The sequence below is a fragment of the Falco punctatus genome, assembly GCF_963210335.1.
Source record: "Falco punctatus genome assembly, chromosome: 10".
In the NCBI taxonomy this organism is placed as follows: Eukaryota; Metazoa; Chordata; class Aves; order Falconiformes; family Falconidae; genus Falco; species Falco punctatus.
This window is the reverse complement of record NC_137590.1, coordinates 38,691,260-38,706,281: the sequence shown is the minus strand read 5'-3', so window position 1 is coordinate 38,706,281 and position 15,022 is coordinate 38,691,260. Positions and strand designations below refer to the sequence as shown.

The window sequence follows — 15,022 nt, the reverse complement described above, 5'->3', positions numbered from 1 at the left end:
GGGCTGGATTTTCGCGAAACGAGGAGGAGCTGCTGGCACCTTCTGTACTGACGGGCGGCTTGATTTCTTGCCGTGCTTTTCGTACATCTTTAATAGCCCGGTGGAGTACAAATTGTAAAGGAAACTTCATACGCAGAGTTTGAGAGTTTGAAGAGAGATTATTCACCCTCTAGCTGTCGTGAGGTTTCACCTCTCCTTCCTGGCAGGACTGATCTTCCAGTTAGAAGTGAAACAAGGTCAAACGGTTAAAAAAAAAGGCTTCCTTCTGTCAGGGCGAATCTAAATCAATCAAATTCCCAGGCACCAAAGTGTGTTGTGTAACAAATGGGAGTGCAAAGGTAAGCACGTAGCTTTGCGTGTGCGAGAGCAGTTGTGGGACTTCTCTGTAAGTTCTAACACCTTGCTCTTTGCGCTGTTCTGCAAATTTGCCGGGATTTTAAGTATGGACAGAAGAGGGAGAGAACGAACATATGCATTTGATTTGCTTAATAGAAAATATCTTGGCAGAAACACATGCTTGTGCTGTGTATTCTGTTAGAACTTGGCTTTTTAAAATACTCATGTGTTCTGTCTAATGAAAAGCTGGTAGTATCTCCCATTCACCTAAGAATATGTTCAAACATAGCTTGAGATATGCTGCTAATCACGTTAAGAAAAATGTATAGCTTAATATCAAACTAGCTAAAGTGCAGTCACTGGGGAATATCTCGGTGCTTGTAAACTTTAATTTAAAGAGTGCTGTGAGGCTGGATTACCTGATAACCAGTACAATTGAAACAGCAGTATACCCCCTCTTTTTTGAAGGAAGACTGTAGGTCGTTTTGAACAGCATAGAATCATAGAATCATTTAGGTTGGAAAAGTCCTTTAAGATCATTGAGTCCAGCCATTAACCTGACACTGCCAAGTCCATCACTAAACTGTGTCCCTGAGCACCACATCTACACATCTTTGAAATGCCTCCAGGGATGGTGAGGCCACCCTGAAACTTCCCTGGGCAGCTGGTTCCAGTCCTTGACAACCCTTTCAGTGAAGAATTTTTTCCTAATGTCCAATCTAAACCTCCCCTGGGGCAACCTGAGGCCATTTCCTCTTGTCCTATCCCTTGTATCCTTGTTGGATCTGGTAGAAATGATCCCCAGATGGCAGTGTGTAAAGGATTAATTTAAATTCCAGATTCTGGTTGCCTGGCATTAGCAAAAATAAAGCTTTTGTGTTATTTCTCTTAACAGTTAAAAATTAGATGCAGGAAAAATAAAGAGAAACACTAAGTACTGAATTCCTCCCCCCCCCCCCCCCCCCCATTTACATTTTGGTAAGAGGGAACTAATTTGCTCTCCTGTCTGCTGTGCATCCTGGTGCTGAGCTAATCTTTTCTATGCCCTAGATTGTTATTAGCCTTGCTTGCTTATTACTGAAAGATTTACTTTCTAGGACTCCTTTTAATTCCGTTTGCTGCTACACTGCCTTTTGTCTTAAATGTTATTTTTTTGTAGTGTCCTTTGAAAGATTCTTGGCCTTTTCTAACCCGGGACAAATTTATAGTAGCCTGATCGAGTTTTCCTAATCATGAATGATCTTCCCAGCAGGATATGTTCTTTGTCTTCTTCCTAACGTGATTCAGGACACATTCTGTTTTAAAGTGCCTTACCCTTGAACCATTGTGCTGGGATTTAGTGTATTGACCCAAACTCTAGTAGATTTTTCTTGAGGCTCTTCTGTGTCACTTTGCACAGCACTCATAAGATACCTGCTGTCAAAGTGCTTGCACTTTAGTAATAACACCTTGGCATTGTTAAAGTAAGTATGTTTAAATTTTCCTTTGGCCGACTCATCTGTTTTAATTCCTTAAGTATTCAGATTTGTTCTGAGACTGACGCGCGGAAAGCAGACTCCACAATCTGTAAGATTGTAAAGTAGGTATGTTTATTCAGCGCTGGGCAGCACGGGGGGTGGGGTGGGGGTGGGTGGGTTGGTCCTGCCAAAACCGTGTGCGCCTGACACGAAAACTTGCTCTGTTTTTATAAGGCATCTCATTACATATTCATAATGTGTTGTAATGCACCTATACATATGCATTACCTATCCCCGCTTCGTATTAAAATTAGTTCTGCGAGCTATTTCCATATTTTTTTCTCGACTGAGTTTGCGCAGTGTCCCCTGGTGGTGGTCGTCAGGGGTCCTGAGGATGAAGGCAGGCAAGTCTTGCTAGTTACCCCCACATCTGGCGCAGGCTCAGTAGCGTCCTGGTTTTTGTCCAAACCGCAGAACTGGCTTTGGCTTGTTCTTGCGAGGTTGTAATTGTTCTTTTGACTTATATGGTCATAAAGCTGGACTTATAAGGTCATAAGGCTCTTTACTCCCGTATACCTTATCACAACACCCAAACAAACCATGTAAGATCTGGCAAACAGCTAAGCAGACTATTATAATCGTTAAAACTTTACCCTAAACGGCCAAGCAGACTATCATTACCCTAAACAGCTAAGCAGACTATCATAATAATCGTTAAACTTTACTCTGTCTCTTAACCCCTTCTCTCTCAGTCCCCCCTTTTCAAAGAAATTAGTAAATTCTTTTACTCAGACTCGAAGTATTGATTAGATTCTAATTTTTGTCGCAGTTGATTTCTCTTCCATTCACTATAGGAATTTCCAGTTCCCTTAAGCCACCAAAATCCACAACGGATAGCTATACCAATAATTAAAAGTAGAAAGACAATCACAATGATCATTACAAATAATTGTTTTAACCATGTTAGATTGGGCAACCAGGATGTCAATTTCTCCCATAATTCAGAAAAGCCCCAAGAAGTGTTATCTTGTGTCACTTTATGTAGAATATTTACTTGTTTCCTAATTTCTTGGAGGTCCTCTGTAATTCGCCCGCTTTGATCTGCATACATGCAACAATCTACATTGATCACAGTGCATACCCCCCCTTGGAAGGCTAATAGCAAATCTAAAGCCATACGATTCTGTGACACTATTTTTGATAAGTCAGTAACTTCCTTCTGAAGTGCCAGGAGAGCATCAACTGTCCTATTTTCCACTGTTTCTATTATAGCTGAGATGTTTATTATTGCCTTTTCCAACTCACTAACCCCTAAAAACGGAATGAACCATCGCGCAAAACTGTGGAAACTCGTTGGTCTGTTTATGAGGGGGTTATTTACGATGTTCTGTTTTTTCCTTATGGGGGGTCGTGTTGACCCGTCAATGATAGTAATATTGGGGACCAGACCTCCCAGAGTGCATGCTCCTCGCCATCCTATGGGCAAGACTTTACGAGCCATTGTGCCGCACAACCAATACCACCCTGTCCCTCGTGGGGTCGGGAGACCGGTATAGTTCAATTTCAAAAATCCCAAATCTCTACCTGTCATATTTAATGTATGACTTCGGTTACAATTTGGGTGTTCTCCCACGAACAGTCCTTTTCCCGAACTTACCAGGCAGTTATCCCCCAGTGTGCTGGTCTCTTCGACAGTGATTTTTAATTCTCGTCCCCACTTAACCTGAGGGTCTGTGCTCCAGATTGTATTTCCCCAAAAGGAGCCGTCTTGGCGGTTCGTCAGGGGAACTGGCAGTGGGATGCCTATTAACGGTATCTCATAACCAGAATGTCTTGGCATTTGGGTACAGATCCAACAATCTGTCTTATTTAAAATTTTGGTGATGTTTTGAATCGCCTGAACATACCAGTTCTCTCGCCAGGCCGCTGTGTCTATCACCTGTGAAATTATCAGAATCATATTAAATTTAACCCACATCCTATCTTTTTAGCTTGAGCTTTAATGGCCCTTGAATTTCTGATGTCCAAAGCTTTTGTGGCGACTTCTTTACACGGGTATGATGAATCCAGGCATTCTGTTCTTTAATTTTGACTGCTGTGAAGGAGGTGAGGAGTACTTGGTATGGTCCTTCCCACTGTGGTTTCAAGGTTTTTTCTGCAAGAGACTTTACATATACATAATCTCCAGGTTGGATATCATGTACAGGCCCATCCAGACCCCTTCCTCGGGTCCCAGTTACATGTTTTCCAGTTTTATTGAGCTGCTTGCTCAATGCCACCATATAGGAAGTCATAATTTCATCCCCAATTTGCATTGATGTCCCCTTTTGTATTCCATAGGGGCGTCCATACAGAATTTCAAAAGGGCTCAGTCCTTCCCTCGCCCTCGGTCTTGTCCGTATACACAAAAGGGCTAAAGGGAGAGACTGAGGCCATGGCGAGTTTGCTTCTTGTCCCAACTTTACAATTTGCTGTTTGATTAAGTGGTTCATTTTCTCCACTTGGCCACTCGACTGAGGGCGATATGGGGTGTGAAGTTGCCAATCTATACCTAAATGGTGGCTGGTTTGTTGCACTATTTTTGAAACAAAGTGTGGTCCTCTGTCAGAGGATATGGTTGCTGGAACCCCAAAACGCGGTATTATTTCTTGTATTAGTATTTTAGTTACCTCCCGAGCCTTGGCAGTTCTGGTTGGGAATGCTTCTGGCCAACCTGAAAAGGTATCAGTTAATACCAGCAAATATCGGTACCCCCTTTTCTTGGAAGTTCTGTGAAATCAACCTGCCATTGTTGTCCAGGCCCATTACCCTTTCCAATCTGGCCCATTTCTAATTTGGGAGTATTCTTTGGATTAGTCTGGAGGCAAAGGTCACACTGTTGAGTCACCTGTCTCACTGTGGTATATAAGTTTCTAGCTACAATATCTTTTATCAGATGTTTATACAGAGCCTCCATTCCCCAATGTCTCTTCCTATGTTCTTCCCGTATTAAGTGCCACAGTAAATATGAGGGGACAATTAACTTTCCCTGTGGGGTATAAGCCCATCCCTCTTTATTATATGATCCTTCTAAGTCTGAAATAAGTTTCTGATCTTCCCTAGTGTATTTTGGTTTATCTTGTAGGGAAATATGCCTATCGGGGATTAAAGCCCCTGCTACTTTTATTTTTGTTTTGGCTACTTGTTTTGCCTCTCTGTCCGCCAGTTCATTCCCTTTTTCCAAATCTGAGCTCACTTTCTGGTGTGCCTTAATATGCATAATTGCCACTTTCTCAGGGAGTTGGACAGCTTCTAGTAACTTCAGAATTTCTTCTGCATGTTTGATATTCTTTCCTTGGGAGTTCAATAAACGTCTTTCTTTTCAAATTGCCCCATGTGCGTGTACAACTCCAAAGGCATATTTTGTGTCTGTGTAAATGTTTACAGTTTTGCTCTGAGCCAACTCCAGGGCTCGAGTTAGGGCAATTATTTCTGCCTTTTGTGCGGAGGTGTTCATGGGCAAAGGTCCTGACTCTATTACCTCTTGACTGGTGGTGATGGCGTATCCTGCATGTCGATTGCCATTCAGGACATAGCTGCTCCCGTCTGTGAACCAGTTTTCTCCGTTTTCTATGGGGCTATCCTTTAAGTCTGGGCGACTTGCGTATGTCGCTTCAATAGTTTCCAAGCAGTCATGATGCACTGGTTCTCCTGTGTTTCCGCTGAGAAAAGAAGCTGGGTTGACAATGTTAGTAACCACGATTTCCACATCATCTTGTTCCACTATTACAGCTTGATATCGCAGGAATCTTTGTGGAGATAGCCAGTGTCCACCCTTTGCTTCCAATACTGCCGACACTGCATGGGACACAAAACCAGTCATTTTCTGGCCCAGGGTGAATTTTCGGGCTTCCTGTATATTTAGTATCACAGCCGCAACTGCCCTTAGGCATCCAGGCCAGCCCTTTGCAGTCGCGTCTAACTGTTTAGAGAGGTAGCCAGCTGCCCGACGATACGGACCTAGCTCCTGTGCCAATATTCCTAGGGCAATGCCCTGTTTCTCGTGAGAAAAAAGGAGGAACGGCTTACCCACATCCGGGAGTCCTAAAGCCGGGGCTGACATCAGAGCCTTCTTTAGTTGTTCAAAAGCTTGTTCAGCCTCTTTATTCCATTCGAGGTGTTTCTGCTCAGTCGCTGTCAGCGCATATAATGGTTTAACAAGCAGTCCATAATTGTAGATCCACAATCGACACCACCCTGTCATTCCCAGAAAGGTTCACAATTCCTTTACCGTCTGGGGTTTTTTAGTTTGGCATATCACCTCTTTGCGGGCCTGCCCCAAAGTTCTCTGTCCCGCACTGATCTCATAGCCCAAATAATTCACTTTACGCTGCATTACCTGGGCCTTCTTCTTGGACACCCTGTATCCTTGAAGCCCTAAGAAATTCAACAGACTCACCGTCCACGCCATACAATCTTCCTCTGTGTTGGTAGCGATCAGGGTGTCATCCACATACTGTAACGATTTTCCTTTCTCGGACAGGGCTTCCCAGGATTCCAGGTCTCTCGCAAGCTGATTGCCGAAGATGGTAGGACTATTCTTAAATCCTTGCGGCAACACCGTCCAAGTGAGCTGGGTCTTTCGACCACTTTTAGGATTTTCCCACTCGAATGCAAACAACTTTTGACTGGCTTCGTGGAGAGGGAGGCAAAAGAAAGCATCCCTTAAATCTAGAACAGTAAACCAGATTAATTCAGGTGCCAATGCAGTCAGTAGGGTATACGGGTTTGCCACGACTGGGTAGAGATCCTCAGTAATCCTGTTCACTGCACGCAAGTCTTGAACCACCCTATATGACCCATCGTACTTCTGAATAGGTAATATAGGGGTATTGAATTCAGACTCACATTCCTTTAATAGTCCTAGCTGCAAAAATTTTTCTATCACTGGCCGGATTCCCTCCCTGTCCTCTTTCTTTAGAGGATATTGTTTAATCCTTACCGGTCGTTGACCTTCCTTTATCTTAACTTCAACAGGTGGAGCATTTTTCGCTCTTCCAGGCACATCAGTAGCCCAGACTCCTGGATACACTTGGTTCAGAATTTCCTCATCAATTTTCCCTTCCGAGGGGAGACTAGTTAGGACTAGACTTAATGCCTGTGTATATTGTCGATCCTTTACCTCCAGAGTAATTTCCCCTTTTTCAAACGTGATCTTTGCTCCTAATTGTTCCAACAAATCTCTCCCCAAAAGTGCCTTTGGGGAGTTGGGCATGTATAAGAACTTGTGGATACCCCATTGTTTTCCCAATTTATACTTTAAAGGTTCGCAAAAATACACCTTTTCACTTTGACCAGTTGCTCCCTGTGCTACAACGTAATCATCTCCTAAAGGCATTAAGGCTTGATTCAAAACCGAATATGTTGCTCCTGTATCTATCAAAAACTCCACTTGTTGCTGCTTTTCCCCTAGCTTAATTATAACCAGTGGATCCGCTAGGGTAGATTCCCCAGGTTCCCGTCAGTCTTCTATTACATTGGCTATCTTCACGTTCGCCGAGGTTTTCCGACCCCCTTCCCTGTTCCTGGACATTCCCTTTTCCAATGACCAAAGCCCCTGCATATAGCGCACTGATCCTTTTCTAATCGAGACGAATCTCGCCTACCACCTCTCCGTTCCCCTTTTTCTTGAATGGCAGCTATCAATTTCCTTTGTCCCCGCCGATATTCTTCTTCTCTATTACTAAACACCCTCCATGCTTCATCCAACAGTGTAAGAAACTATGGACTAGGATATTGTTTATTAAGATTTATGTTAAGCATAATGTAAAGACTAGGCGCCAGATATCCAGGATGCCTCTTGTGAAAAATAAGATAACCGCCAGATGTCCAGGATGCTGCTTGTAAAAGAGAAGATAACCGCCAGACAGAAACAAGACAGACGACCCCATATAAAGATATAGGAGTAAGGGGTTAACACCTCCACTACTTCATAAACACGAAAGTAAAAAGTATAAAAAAGGACTGTTTAAACTGCTCAGGGCGGCAGTTAGCGGAGCGCAGACTCCCCTGCCGTCCAGCGCTGTCTTTGCTCATATTCTACTTGCTATAATTAATAAAATTTTAATTGGATTATGATCCATTGTGGTCTCAATTTATAACAATTTCTGGTGCCGTGACTCGGATAAGGAACAGTGGGCTTTGGTCCTCCGGGGAGGCGCCCCGCGACATTTCGCGGCCCCGCGACCAACAGCTTACTCCAACCTTACCGACGAACCTAAATTCTAGAATAATGAGCAAAGGAGAAACCGGTAAAATCCCATAAAAATTCTGTGCACGGGAGTCTGGACGAAGACGCAGGACGCGTAAGTATATTGCGAATTTGTTCGCAAGGTTTGCCGTTCGGGCGGGATTGGGTTTCCTGGAATATAACGAATGAGAGGTTCGATATACTGAACCAAGCGAGTGTGGACTCTTAAGTACTGCGTCTCCCATCTCCCGCGAGGGACTGGGCCAGGAAAAAGGGGAGCGAGTGAGTGTATGTTTGTGGATATTCCAGAAGATGGGGGCGAAGGGCAGCAAGCCTTCGACTCCCATGGGAAGGGTACCCACTGTACCTAAGAATACCCCTCTGGCATATATCTTGGACAATTGGAGATATTTCCCTGGAACCCTAGGGAAAGATAAGCAGAAAGTGATAGAATATTGTACTAAGATATGGGGAGGGAAGAAGATTTCTAAAAATGTCTTTGGGCCAGTCTATGGGTCAGAAGAAGATTGGGTAAGACAGCAATTAAACCTCTGGGTTAATAATAAAAAAACCCCTTAACCCGGAGGAGAGTCAATATGCGGAGGTGTGGCTAAAAAACCGGGAGCTAGACTTTACCCGCTGAATGAAATAAAAAAACTAAACAAAAGAAAAAGAAGGGAGAGTTAGACGAAACCCTTCTAACCCCCCCTCCTTACATTCCTCCTCCTGCTCCTGCAGAGGTCCCCAGAGCACCCACTCCCCCACCAGAGTCGGAACAAGGGTCTCTCCCTCTCTTCCTAGACGCGTAACTGGAAGTCAAAAAGGGGCAGCTCAAATATACCCCCTAAGAGAAAAGCCCATGGGGGGGGACCTCAACCTGTGATCGGATATATTTCTGTGCCTCTAAATTCGGCTGACCTACGAGATTTTAAAAGGACCGAGATGGGAAACTTAATTGAGGACCCACTTGGAGTGGCAGAAAGATTAGATCAATTTCTGGGACCAAACCTTTATACTTGGGATAAGATGCAATCTATCCTTTGTCAATTATTTACTACCGAGGAAACCCAGGGACCCCAAGCAGATATTAAATGGCCACTCCAAAGACCTAATTGGGATAATCAGGATCCGGCGCATAGAACTCATATGCAGGACCTGAGAACTATAGTAATTCAGGGGATTAGAGAAGCAGTACCCTAATTGTTACTGTGATTTTGGCTATATTTTTTATAATAATAGTGAGCTCTTGGTGTTGCTGTAGAAAGATACCTGTGTGTTGCATTTTGTAAGTAGTAATTCTGTAAGTGATAAGTGTGTTCTGTGAGTGTAAGCTGGAATGTGGAGAAAAGTGGCCTTTTAATTAATAATTACAAGGTTATTAATAATTGTTATATTCTAAAGACCCCGGCCCACAATTTTTGGAAGAATCTGCACAAGCGTGAAAGACTGATAAGCTAATTAGCATACGAAGCGAGGGTAGGCGGGTTCAGGTAATGAATATGTATAGGCGTTAATGGAATATTCATTGTTTCAAGCTTATTTGCTGCAGTGTTGCTTATTTTGGTTACCGGATTTATGGAATGTGGAATTTGACTTTGATAATTGTTACTGTGATTTTGGCTATATTTTTGATAATAATAGTGAGCTCTTGGTGTTGCTGTAGAAAGATACCTGTGTGTTGCATTTTGTAAGTAGTAATTCTGTAAGTGATAAGTGTGTTCTGTGAGTGTAAGCTGGAAAAATGGGAAGAAAACAGAGTGGTGGGATTTTAAAGAAAAGCCCGTTAGGATGTGTTTTGAGTCACTGGAGGGATATTGGAGGATCCGATGGTGGAAATGTGAATAGAAAAACATTGATAAAATATTGTAAAATGGTGGCCGCTTTATAAGCTGGAATGTGGAGAAAAGTGGCCTTTTAATTAATAATTACAAGGTTATTAATAATTGTTATACTCATTTATGCTGGAAATGTGAGAACATTTCTGTATTCAGTATATTACAAATGTTGGTATGTGGTTATTGTCTTGAACATCCGAGGGGTGAATGTGAACCTCTGTATGTTTTAAAGTGTATATGGTGTAAAGAATTATTATATGTATGGTGGCGACAAGAAATTGAATGCCCTGACTGTAAGGTTTGGACGCCTTGGGATAAGAGAGAGAGCTATGTAATGTGTTATAAATTGAGACCACAATTGATCATAATCCAATTAAAATTTTATTAATTATAGCAAGTAGAATATGAGCAAAGACAGCGCTGGACGGCAGGGGAGTCTGCGCTCCGCCAGCTGCCGCCCTGAGCAGTTTAAACAGTCCTTTTTTATACTTTACTTTCGTGTTCATGAAGTAGTGGAGGTGTTAACCCCTTACTCATATATCTTTATATGGGGTTGTCTGTCTTGTTTCTGTCTGGCGGTTATCTTCTCTTTTACAAGCAGCATCCTGGATGTAGTGGAGGTGTTAACCCCTTACTCCTATATCTTTATATGGGGTCGTCTGTCTTGTTTCTGTCTGGCGGTTATCTTCTCTTTTACAAGCAGCATCCTGGACATCTGGCGGTTATCTTATTTTTCACAAGAGGCATCCTGGATATCTGGCGCCTAGTCTTTACATTATGCTTAACATAAATCTTAATAAACAATATCTTAGTCCATAGTTTCTTACAATCCCCCCTTTTTCTTTTTATCCTATTATTGTTTATTAGACACTACTTTCATTCTCGGCACTGCAAATAAACCTTTTTCCACAATCCCAACATTTATCATAACACTCACAAGGTAATACCTCACAATTACAATAGGCACAATTTTCACGTGGCATAACACATTCGCAACAATCTTCATCCTCATTAATAGATACACTCTTATATTTTTCCCTAGACTTCATAGTTAAAATAAGCAATTTAGCTATGTCAAATCGTTCTCTAATAAAGTGTAAAATATAGCGTAATATACAAGGCCCAAATATAAGTCCCAGAATCAATATAATAAGCGGTCCTGCTAAAGCAGACAACAAAGTAGTTAGCCAAGGTGAAACATTAAACCAGTTTTCATACCATGACCTGCTCACCTCACGATCTTTCTTACGTTGATCTAACCTTTTCCGGAGTTCAGACATGGTGTCCTGGACTAATCCCGTATGGTCAGCAAAAGAACAACATTCTTCATTGAGAGCTACACATAACCCTCCTTCCTTTAAAAACAATAGATCTAATCCTCTTCTATTTTGCAGCACTACTTCTGATAAAGACTTTACTGAAGTGGCTAAATTTTGGATAGATTGTTCTATTTTTGCTAAATCCCCATCTACAGCCATCTGCAAACTTTGTAATTCCTGACCTTTTACTAGGGAGGCTATGCCTGTACCTGCTCCAACTCCGCCCGCTATCAGCAGTGTAGCTAGGGTTACCACTGTAATTGGCTCTCGTTTTTGTCTATTCAGGACTCCTTCAAAGTGGCGTAACACCTCCTCAGAGGTGTGATAGATCAGACGAGGAACAATAATCACCTGTACACAAAACTGAGATTGATTAAACACGTTTAGGGATAGGCAAGGCGTTACTCCGATGTCTGAACAAACCCATTTAGCTCCTGGTGTCGGGATAGCCCATTTGTCATTTTGATTCTTATGTTTCTTTATGTTAACTTTAGTGATTGTTTGATTACACAAAGACTGATATTTTTCGGGCACTGTACCTATACATTTTCCTTGACCTGTTACTAATTGAATAGTAATTCCTTGCGTATGGTTCTTCTGGTCATCCCATGGACATTCTTGTGGGTTTGAACCACTAGACCATTGAATCCTATCTGGTATTCCGATTGCCTCAAAATATGGTGGTCTAACATTGTAACATAACCAGCATTCCTTAGTTAAATTTGGTTTGCTTTCATTAAGGGTACGATAAGAGGCTTGCATTAAATCCCATAAGGGGTCTTTGGATTCTGACACTCCTGAATCCCTAACTAAAGAGGACTCAGTCACTGTGTCATTAGTTGTTCTATCTGTTACTGATAGGGAATTTGGACGAGTGGTTGTAACACTTGTGGGGACAATCTTTTTCTTAGGAAAAGTGGGTGAATTCAATACTTTATTCGGCCCAACAGGGAGTGAATCATGTGGTATTTTAATTTTTCTTATGAGAAAATGCCCTCCCCAATCTTTAGGAATTCCTGCATAGACACGTATTCCCCATGTTCGTCCTACCAACCATTCGTCTTCTAGGGGATGCAATACTTGAAATTTGATGTGAGTACAGACTTTCTTGTTACGTGGAGCTACATAATCCACGTCACGCAGACCTGTAAGATCTACACCTGTTTGTTCAGGTACACATCCGTTAGGAGTCCAGGTTGCTTTTATATATTTATCAGGAGCCTTTACTGTCCAGCCCGAGGCTATTGTCTCACATCCCCAATAACCACAATAATAGTGTCCGGGATAATGACAGTAAGGCTGTCCAGAGGCCGGGCATAAATAAAATGGAGGTCCTTTTTCACAAGGTATTGGTACTAAATCACAAAGTTTCACTACGAATTCAGGTGGCCCTGGGTTGCTAAAAGTGGCTATTGTTTTCGTTCCTTCCCAAGATATTAGTTCCCACTTAAATGGTTCATGTGGGTTTCCCCCTTTTGCTTTGGTTATTATCAATAACAAAACTAACAGTATACCAGGAAAAAAGGTGTCTATCAATTTTGCCAATTTAAGTATATTTTTACCAGTCCTGGGGAAGTTCGGCCATTGTTGCTTTAGTGTCCCATTGTTCTGGTTCTTTTCTCCACAGTTTGTTCCTCCTCTGCCTTGCCCGTCGACTCGGTTGCTTCGAGCCACGGGGTGTATCATCTTCACGGCAGCAAGGGAATTCTTCAGGAGAACAGCTGCTTCAGGCTGTCTGCCTGTTTATATAGGCTTCCCACTTTGCAGCTTTTAACTAATGGGGCAAAGCAAAACACGGTTTGTACTTCCCTTCTGCATTTTATAGCCAAGATTTCAGCTATAAAGGGGAACTGGTTGGAGTGGTAACAATAATATTGAGGGTTTATTCCTTTAGCAAAAATTTCCCACCACTCTTGGGATTCCCGAATAATTTTTTTTTTTTTTTTTTTTTTTTTTTTTTTTTAGACTCTAATTGTTTTAGTCTCCACTTAGTGAGAGCTCTTTGAATTTTTTCCAACACTGTGTGCAAACTCCTGCCGGAGAGTATCCGAATTCACAGTGTGTCCACCATTTACCCTGGCATACCTTACATTTAAAATAAGCAAATGGATAACAATTGCAGTTCAAATTATTACACCTAATTCGTATATCCAAAATGCATATATCATGTGGCTCCATGAGCTTAGCAATTACACTTCTTACATTTCCATATATAATAGATAAAAAGCGAGATAACTATAGCAAATATAAACAACAATACACACTTTATACCAAAAGGTAATGCGTCAAAATAATCAAGTAAAATCTCTATCATAACTTTATCTTCTCAATGTTATCTTGGTGTCACCTGGTGTACTAATTACTTTCCAGTGGGGTCTCGTCACTGGGCCTTTAATGCGACTGGCATGAGTCCATCCACGCTCAGCAGTCCGGACAGCTGTTTCTGTTGTAAGTAAAACAAGATAAGGTCCCTCCCAATTGGGTTTTAGGGTTTCTTCTTTCCACGTTTTAACCAATACCCAGTCCCCAGGTTTAAGATTATGAATTTTTAAGTCCAACGGGGGTCGTTGCACAATCAGTCCGCGTTCCCAAAGCTTGTTACGATGTTCTGCTAATTGTAAAACATATTCATTAATCACACGATCACGAATTAAAATATTTGTTTGTGGGCTTTCAATTCTATAGGGCATTCCATACACCATTTCGAATGCTGATATTCCCACATCCGCTCGGGGTCTAGTTCTGAGAATTAATAGTGCCATGGGTAGGCACTTAATCCATGATAATTTGGTTTCTATCATTAATTTAGTTAGAATGGTTTTGATTTCCCCATTCACCCTTTCAACTTTTCCCGAACTTTGTGGATGCCATGGCGTATGGTATTCCCACTTAATACCCAAGCTTTCTGTTAGATCTTTAACAATTTTTGACACAAAGTGTTTTCCTCTGTCTGAGTCGATTACCTCAGGTACTCCATATCGAGGTATAATGTGTTCAAGTAACACTTTAGTAACTTGGTTAGCTGTTGTCCTGGAGGTAGAAAAAGCCTCAACATAATGGGTTAAATGATCTACCAGTACTAAGAGATATTTGTAACGCCCTACCCTAGGTAATTCAGTAAAATCCACCTGCATGTGTGAAAAGGGTCTGTATGCTGGGGAACGTCCTCCAAGAGGTTTTTGCCTCATGTTGTTTCGGTTTACTTTTTGACAGGTCTCACAGGCTGCTGTAACTGCTTTTGCTACATTATATACACCTATACAGGCAAACAGTTGATTAAAATGATCAACTAACGCCTGGGTTCCCCAGTGTGTTTTACTGTGTATTTTTGAAAATATTTCGAGTGCTATACCCTTTGGTAAAACTTCTCTCTCATCTGGCAATATATACTTACCATGCTGTTCCTTAGCTCCCATTTGTTCTAGTTTTTCCTTTTCTGCAGACTCAAACCTCAAATTTTTACTAACAGGTATTTGTTGTATAGTTAAAATCGTACTATAATTGCCTGCCACTCGTTTTGCTTCTGTATCAGCTGCATTATTTCCCCTAACTTGGTAACTTGTACCTCGCTGGTGTCCCTTTATATGTACAACTGCTATTTTATTTGGCATTTTTAATGCCCCCAGAACTCGCCGAATTAATTCTGGGTGTATCAGTTCTTTTCCCTGTGAGTTAACGAATCCTCTTTCCTCCCATATTTTCCCAAAAGTGTGTACTACTCCGTACGCATAGCGTGAGTCTGTATATATAGTTCCATCCTTTCCCTTCAGTGACTCTAATGCTTTCCACAATGCATACAGCTCACAGGCTTGAGCCGACCAGCTGGCACTTAGGGGGCCCGATTCT

General features: G+C 41.9%; 1 long non-coding RNA gene across 1 annotated transcript in view; it reads right to left on the bottom strand.

Moving 5' to 3' along the window:
* Positions 1 to 13,506: 13,506 nt before the first annotated feature.
* LOC308070990 overlaps positions 13,507 to 15,022 on the bottom strand; it is a 172,034-nt gene continuing 170,518 nt past the window's right edge. The window contains exon 3 of the long non-coding RNA XR_013930955.1: positions 13,507 to 13,787. This is a non-coding gene — a long non-coding RNA (uncharacterized lncRNA). The remainder of the gene's footprint in view (positions 13,788 to 15,022) is intronic.